Here is an 8,165-nt window from a genome sequence, read left to right on the forward strand (position 1 = left end):
GGCTGTTATGGTAAATTTCATTTTAAAGGACTAGTAGGGTTATAACGTTCTGAACAACAACAACAAAATTGACCAAAAAACTCACGGGCACAAGGACTAAATAATTGATCCTGTTTCTCACCAAAGGACAATCGACCCCTAATTTAACCAGTTACATTACATTTACTAAATGGACCACAGTTGAGCCCAAAATAAAGAACTCAAAAAACCACAGCCTGGATTTCAAAAGAACCCTTCATTCCACCTGTGAAAGCACTCCTGTTTGTCCCCTTTTCTTCACTTACAGTAGAATCCCCTAGTTTTCAGTTGACCAGAGGCTGCCCAAAATAAAGACTACATTTCCCAGTCTCCCTTGCGGGTGTGACCATGTGATTAAGTTCCGGGCAGAGTTGGCGAGTGGAAGCTAGGTGCGCAGCTTCAGGACGAAGCCCTTCAGGGGAATGGGTACACCCTCAGCCATTCCCTTTTCCACTTCCAGGTAGTGATGGAACCCAGAGCAGTCATCTTGGTGTTTGGCGCTGAGAGGAGCTGAGCAACATGGCAGATGAAGCCTGGGCTCCTGGTGAATCAGGCCACTGGGCCACCAGGCTAGCCCCAGACATGGTCTGGACCTGGTAGAACTTTTACATGAGAGAGAAAGAAATCTTTCAATCATTCAGGTCACTGCCCTTGAGGATTTTCTGTTACCAAAGCCTAAACTGCATCCTAACTAATATAACATCATTTAGCCCATTTTCTCTTAGATGCAAATAAAGGCAGAACCTCAATGTCCCCATCTATACAATGGGAATAACTTACATGACAGGGTTGTTGGAAGGACTAGAAATAACTATGGTTCATAGTGGACAATAATGGATGGTATTATAATCTGTTGTAACCTTTAAAAATGTGTCCCTGAGATAAAAATAATGGTGGCTTTAAAATATTGCACACCCTGCCCTCCACATTACAGGGGAGAGGAGAAACAAAAACAGCAAAAATTCATAACTGATGTAAAATGAATGATGGGGAAGTAACAGTTCACTATTCTGTTCTCCCTAATAATTGTGTTTGAAAATGCTCATAGTGAAAAAGTTAAAATAAATAAAATCTTTCTAGAGAGAAAAAAAAATTCACTTTTGAACAGAATCCAAAGGGAACAATAAAATCGTGTTAAATTCACTGAGAAATTAATTTGGGTACCCAAGAGGGAGGAAAGATGGAGAAGGCAGAAGAGAGTTTTTATTTTCTATTGATGACAACAGGCAGCTCCTTAACAGATCAGGGCTCCGGAAAGGGGGCTGCGGGACAGGGGGGTAGGGGACAGCAGGGCTGGGGGACAACGGGGCTGGGGGACAGGGGCTGTGAGACAGCAGGGCTCGGAGACAGAGGGCTGTAAGACAGCGGAGCTAGGGGACAGGGGGCTGTGAGATAGCGGGGCTGGGGGACAGTGGGCTAGGGGTTAGGAGGCTGTGGGACAAGGGGCTGGGGGACAGAGGACTGGGGGACAACGGGCTGGGGGACAGCGGGCTGGGTGATGCTCTTGGAGAGAGTCTGCCTGAAAGCAAAGCCTTTCCTGCTGCCTTGCCCACTCCGGGTCAGCTCCCTGACCCCTGTGGCTTTGGTCTTCTTGGTTCTCAATCCTTACGCCCACCTGTGAGTGAGCTCACCGGGTCCCCCATTGCCTGTGGAAGAGATTGGAAGCAAAGGGGTGACTATGTGAGCCTAGTCTTGCTGTTGCTGTCAGCGATTTCAACAAACGTGGCTCTCAGCTCCCAGCCCACACTCTGCTGGGCTAGGAAGCCACGGCAGGATGCCCCAGGCAGACTCATTGTTAGGAGCAAGAAGAACCTCTCAACAAGAGAGAAAAAATGCCCGGCAAATGCAGGAACCCACAAATCACAGGCATCTGCAGCCACCGAAGGGACAAAGAACCCCACACACTTCATTAACTCCTGAGGGTACCCCATTATTATCCTGCCCAGCACAGCAATTATTCTCTATTTTGGTAAATCATGAAGAAAAGTTTACAGTAGATTCCGCATCCTCTATTTTAGAGGGGGAAAAAAAAGCACACGATGTATTTCCGAAAATTTTCTTTTAAAAATGTTTGTCATAAAATCATTCAGTGCTTGAAGATAAATTTCAGGAGGGAGGGTATAGCTCAGTGGTAGAACGCATGAGTAATGTGCCCGAGGCCCTGCGTTTAATCCCCAGGACCTCCTCTAAAAATAAATAAATAAACCTAAACTACCTCCCCCTTAAAAATACAAAAATAAATAAATCAATAGTGGAATACACTTTTTAAAAAAGATAAATTTCAAGAACATGAACATGAGCTTAGATTTCACTCTGTCAACCTGTCCAGTTGCCAGGCTGGACTGGAGTAATTTACCACCCTCGCTCCTTCACAATGAGTAGCAGCAGCGTGCAGCCCTCACCGGGGACACACAACAAGGGGTCAAAGCTGCCGATGCTCACAGAGGCAAGGCGGGGAGCGTGAGGGAAGCTGGCTGGATAGGGGTGGTGACAAAGCAGGAACAAATGTCCCCATTACAGGAGCAGCTGTCATTCAGTTCAAAAGTCTCCGGTCATGCAGGAGAGGGAGCTTAAAGTAGCAAGATAACCAATCTTCCCTTCCATAACAGCAGAGGCAGACAGTGACTCTCTGAAAAGGAAATTAAGAACATATTTCCATTTACAATAGTATCAAAAAGAACAAAATGGAGGCGAAAGAGTTTTACACTGAAAACTGTAAAACACTGCTGAAAGAAACGGTAGAACACAAATAAATGGAAAGATAGCCTGCATTCACGGATTAGAAGACAGAACTGTGGATATGTCAATACTGCTCCAAGTGATCCACAAATTTAATGCAACCCCTACAAAAATCCAAACACCACTGACTGCAGAAATAGAAAAAAAAAACATCTTAAAATTCATACGGAATCTCAATGGACCCCAATGGTCAAAATAATCTTGAAAAAGAAAAACAGTGTTGGAGGTCCCACATGTCCTGATTTCAGAAGTTATTACAAAGCTGCAGTAATCAAAACAGTGTGGTCCCAGCATAAAGACATATATATAGACCAATGCAATAGGGAGTCCAGAAATGAACCCCTGTGTATATGGTCAAATGATCTTCAACAAGGGTGCCAGGACCACTCAAGGGAGAAAGGACAGTCCCTTCAACAAACGGTGGTGGGAAAACTGGATATCCACGTGCAAAAGAAGGGAGCCGGACCTTTCCCTTACACCATGTATAAATTAACTGAACATGGGCTGAAGACCTACATAAGACCTAAAACTTTAAATTTCTTAGAAGAAAACATAGAGAAAAAGCTTCATGACATTGGCAATGATTTCTTAGATATGACATCAAAAGCACAAGCAAATAAAATAATGCCATTTGCAGCAACATGGATAAACCTGGAGACTGTCGTTCTAAGTGAAGTAAACCAGAAAGAGAAAGAAAAATGCCATGATATTGCTTATATGTGGAATCTGAAAAAAAAAAAAAGACACAATTGAACTTATCTACAAAACAGAAACAGACTCACAAACATAGAGAACAAACTTAGGTTGCCAGCAGGTTAAAGTGATAGGAAGAGATAAATCAGGAGTTCGAAATTTGCACCTCTTGGCGAGTGATGGAAATGTTAGCTATCTTGATTGTGGTGTGGTGGTGGTTTCATAGGTGTAGACGTCTATCAAAATTCATCAAATTGTACATCTGAAATATGTGTAGTTTACTGTACAGGAATTACACCACAATAAAGGTGTTTTTTAAAAAGCATAGGCAAAAAATTAAAAAATATAAAGAGGTAAATGGGACTCCATCAAAATAACAAATTTCTGTGCAGCAAAGTGAAAATGAATGGCAACAAAATGTAAAGGCACCTAGGGCACGGGAGAAAATACTTGCCGATTACATACCTCGTACGAAGCTAGTATCCAGAATATATAAAGAACTAATACAACTCAACAACAATAACAAAAGAAGACTTGATTTAAAAAGGGGCAAAGGACTGAGTAGACATTTCTCTAAAGATAATATCCAAACAGCCAAGAAGCACACGAAAAGATGTTTGACATCACTAATCATTAGGGAAATGCAAATCAAAACCACACAGAGATACCACCTCACATCTATTTGGATGCTTGCAACAAAAACAGAAAAAAAAAAAAGAGAAAAGAAAGAAAATAGCAAGTGTTGGGCAGGATGTGGAGAAACTGGAACCCTTGTGCACTACTGGTGGGACTGTAAGATGGTGCGTCCGTTGTAGAAAACAGTGCGCCAGTTCCTCAAGAAAGTAAAAATAGATCCAGAGATTCCATCTCTGGGTATGTTCCCAAAATAACTGAAAGCAGGGTCTTGAAGAGATATTGTGCACCCATGTTCACAGCAGCATCATTCACAATAGCCATGAAGTGGAAGCAACCCAAATGTCCACCGATGGCTGAATGGGTAAACAAAAATGCAGTGTAAACGTACAGTGGAATGTTATCCAGCTTTAAAAAAAGGAGGAAAACTCTAAGGTATGTCACAACATGGACGAACTTTGAGGATGTTCTGCTTGGTGAAATAAGCACAAAAGTCACAAAGACAAATAAGATTTGATTCCACTTGCATGTGGTGCCTGGAGGAGTCAAATTCTCAGGAACAGAAAGCCGACTGGTGGTGGCCAGGAAGAAGCTGGGGAAAGGAGGAAGAGGCACTCGTTTAATGGGTTTGGAGTTTCAGTTTTGCAAGATGGAAGTTCTGGGGGTGGGCTGCGCAATAGCCCTATCTCACTTCTAGACACTGGTTTACACCAGGATAAGATGCCTGGAGTGGCTGCAGTCATTTTCCAACCAAAAGGCAGCCGAAGACCAGAAAGCTGGAAAGAATCTGGGGTCTCAGTGCCACTGGGTTGGACACGACCTTCTTGCCTCCAGACTTTCCATTATGTGAGATCATCCATCCTCTTATTGTTTAAGCATTTTGAGTTGCAATTTAGAAGATGCAGCTTAGAAGATCCTAACTGATACAGAGGAAAAAAAAAAACCAAGCATATGGATCAAATACAAGATGTCTACAACCAAATCCGATCCAGAGGCAGCTGATTTACTACCCTAGGCGTCTGCCTAGTCACTTGTGTTAAGCACCATTTCTTATGGAAGCTCTCCCTGCATTTGTCAAATAATCTCAGAGCTCCCACCCTCCTTTTTGCCACAGTGCAGACCTCCGAGAAAGCCTAAGCCAACACTGTGTCCTACATAAAGCATCAGACTACAGTAATTTCCTCAAACATGTCCTTGGTAAGGCTGCTGGACAAGTTCAAGCATGTCTGCATCTCTCATCGCGTGTTTCCGAAAACGGTTCTTGCTCCTGCCATCATCCCTGCAACTGCCGACTACGGCAGTCGTCCCCCTTGTCCCCATAATATTCATTGATATGAAATCTGCTTTGACATGAAATCTGATACTATTAACAGGGCTACCCCAGCTTTCTTTGATTCATTTTAGTGCGGTACATCTTTTTCTACCCTTTCATTTTAACTTACCTGTAGGCTTCTATTTTAAGTGGGTTGTTTTAGGCAGCATATAGTTGGGTCTTGCTTTTTTATCTAATCTAACAATCTCTGTTTTTTATTTGCAGTAGACATGATCTAGTCGACTGCTTTAAAAAGGGGGGGGTGGCATTTTTATTCCAGCACCTAGGAATTTTATTTTTCCTAATACAACATTTAAGAAATAGTTGTTATTCCTTATATAAGTGTATATGGTGCTAACAGGGGGTTTGGAAATGTGGTGGTGCCTGGCAAGGATGCCTGGGGACGGAAGGGGCGAGTTAGAGCAGAGAGAACTGCCAGTCGACTTATGCAAGAATTTAAGTGGTAGCAGGGGACCTGAACTTCAGGGAAGAAGGCTCTTCCTACTGGAAGAAGAAACAGAAGATGGTGACAGATTAGTTACAATCACCAAGACTTCTCTTTCCTGGTCTCTGGGTAAGTCTAAGTCACCCTTTTTACTGAAATTATGCAAAGAATAAAAAAATTCAGAGTGTCTGACCTGGTAAGAATCTGGAGCAATTAGTCCAACCTCTCCTTTTACAGTTGAGGAAAAGGAAGTTAAGAAAAGTGAGGTTCTATGTCACAGGTTATGCCCCTGGCTAGTGGTGGAGCTTGGAACAGAACCAAGTCCTTTCCGGATTTCCAGAAATACTGGCGGACCTTACTGGTTTAATGTTAACCTTTGTATTCTACTTAAAGGGAAAAAGTATACATTTGTTAATTTCTATTCTTTGTCCTTGTTTGGATTTGTGGTCCTACTCAGACAGCGGGAGTAAAAACAACAATACAAATAAGTAAAATCATAAGAACAGGAGGAAAACACATAGATAGCAAAACAGATTCACAGAGCAACTGGGACACACAGATAAAACAGCGAAAGAAAATGAGACCAGATTTTCCAGGGAGGTGCCTGGGATGTGGGGTTATTTGCCCCATCTTGTGGCCTTTTCAGGTATTGCCTCTAAGGTTAATTTTTGAACCAGTTAGCCTAACTGGAGACCTTCTTGTTGCATGAGCAGATCTAGAGCAAGGGGTCTCCAACTTTGCTGTTCCCGGGGGAAGGGTACAGCTCAAGTGGTAGAGCGCATGCTCAGCAACCAAGAGGTCAGGGGTTCAATCCTCAGGACCTCCTCCAAGCAGAAATCAATGAAGAAACCTAACTGCCTCCCCCTCAATAAACAAACAATACAAGTGTTCCTGAGAATCACCTGGAAGTTGTGTGAAAATGCAGATTCCGGGGCTTTCTTCCCAAGAGAGGCAATGTGGGCTCAAGAATCTGTGCTTTGCTCCCCAGGTGACTGCAGGAGGACCACTGCTCATGGGTAAGAAACACTGCAGAAGGCAGTAAAAATTAGTGGCATCCATCCTTTTGGCATTGCGGGAGAAGGACTACTCTGAAGGAAAGTTTGTAAGGGAATTGTCAGAAACTCTAAAGGGTCTGAGATTTTTAGCCTACTGGCAAGCTAACAAGTTAGCATGCCACGGTTTCATGAATTCTGGTAAATGAGACTCCTGAATCAGAGGCAAAGGGCAGTTTATTACTAACAGCAATAACAGTAGCCAGGTTATTGCCATTTGGGCCAGTTTCCTGAGCCTTAATTCCTACAAGCCTATGTGATGTGGGCCACTGGAGGAAGTTTAGGGAAACTGAATCTTTTATAATAAGGAGTAAGGTTGCCAGATCTTTGCCTGGAGGGAGATATTATTTCTGCCTCCCAAGGCTGTTGATCACAGAAACATCCCAGAAGAGAGGTAGCCCAAGAAAGGCAGTTGGCGTTCAGCTGGCATACAAGAACATAAGGCATGTGGAGAATTGTCTTCCAGCAGAAACTGGAAATGAAAGAGTATCAGGGGAAAGGAATCCTAAATCCGAAGGCTGTGAAGTGATCGACCTGGGGCAGGAATAGGGATTTGGAGAGATTCAGGCCTGCTGCACCTGGCAGGAATTCGGCTGGATTCTAGTTCCCATAGCTAACTTTGGGGACTTCTGTTTCAAAGGGGACCTGCTTAACGTCATGAGCACTTTCCATACTTATTTCACTTTAATTCTCACATTCCATAGAGATGAGGGATATTATCGCCATTCTTCCCACGAGGAAATACATTTTGAAAGATGGTAACTTGCCCACTTATTCAACCACGCGACAAGAATCGGGTCTCCTCCGGGGTCTTCCCCACTGCCCTCTTCCCTCACCAGTTTCCGCCATACCCCAAGGGGCAAGAACAAGACTGGCGAAAATAAGTAAACCACGAATACAAGAGTGGGCACAGATCTCTTAAAGGAAGCTACAAACCATAAGTGGAGAAATGGCTAACGGCGCTGTAAGACCCAGACGCCACTTCGGAACCAGGAAGGAAGGAGCTATGGCTTCTCCCATGTCGCGGGCCAGAGATTTCCGGGGATTGGTTAAGAAAGAGGCTCCTAGACTTCATTTCCCTTTTGAAATCGGAAGTAGGTTTCCAGTGACACGGAAGCCCTACAGCACGGCTGTAGCGCTTCTTCCTGCTAAACCTGGCCGGCCCGCCCGGCACTGGCGAGTCCGCAGAGCACACCGGCCCGCCCCGCTCTTCCGGGGTTTCCCGCTCCAACCGGAACTGGGGCGGAGCCTCCCGAGCACGCCCCGCACGATT

The 8,165-nt window shown here is 44.1% G+C and overlaps 1 long non-coding RNA gene across 1 annotated transcript; it reads right to left on the reverse strand.

The window, feature by feature from the left end:
- Positions 1 to 1,204: 1,204 nt before the first annotated feature.
- On the reverse strand, positions 1,205 to 8,094 carry LOC140690782 (uncharacterized). The gene is made up of 2 exons (XR_012066101.1): positions 7,829 to 8,094; positions 1,205 to 1,664 (listed from the first exon to the last, which is right to left on the reverse strand). It is a non-coding gene; the product is annotated as an uncharacterized lncRNA (long non-coding RNA).
- Between the last annotated feature and the right edge of the window lie 71 nt (positions 8,095 to 8,165).

Source organism: Vicugna pacos, chromosome 31 (assembly GCF_048564905.1).
Source record: "Vicugna pacos chromosome 31, VicPac4, whole genome shotgun sequence".
Taxonomy (NCBI): Eukaryota; Metazoa; Chordata; class Mammalia; order Artiodactyla; family Camelidae; genus Vicugna; species Vicugna pacos.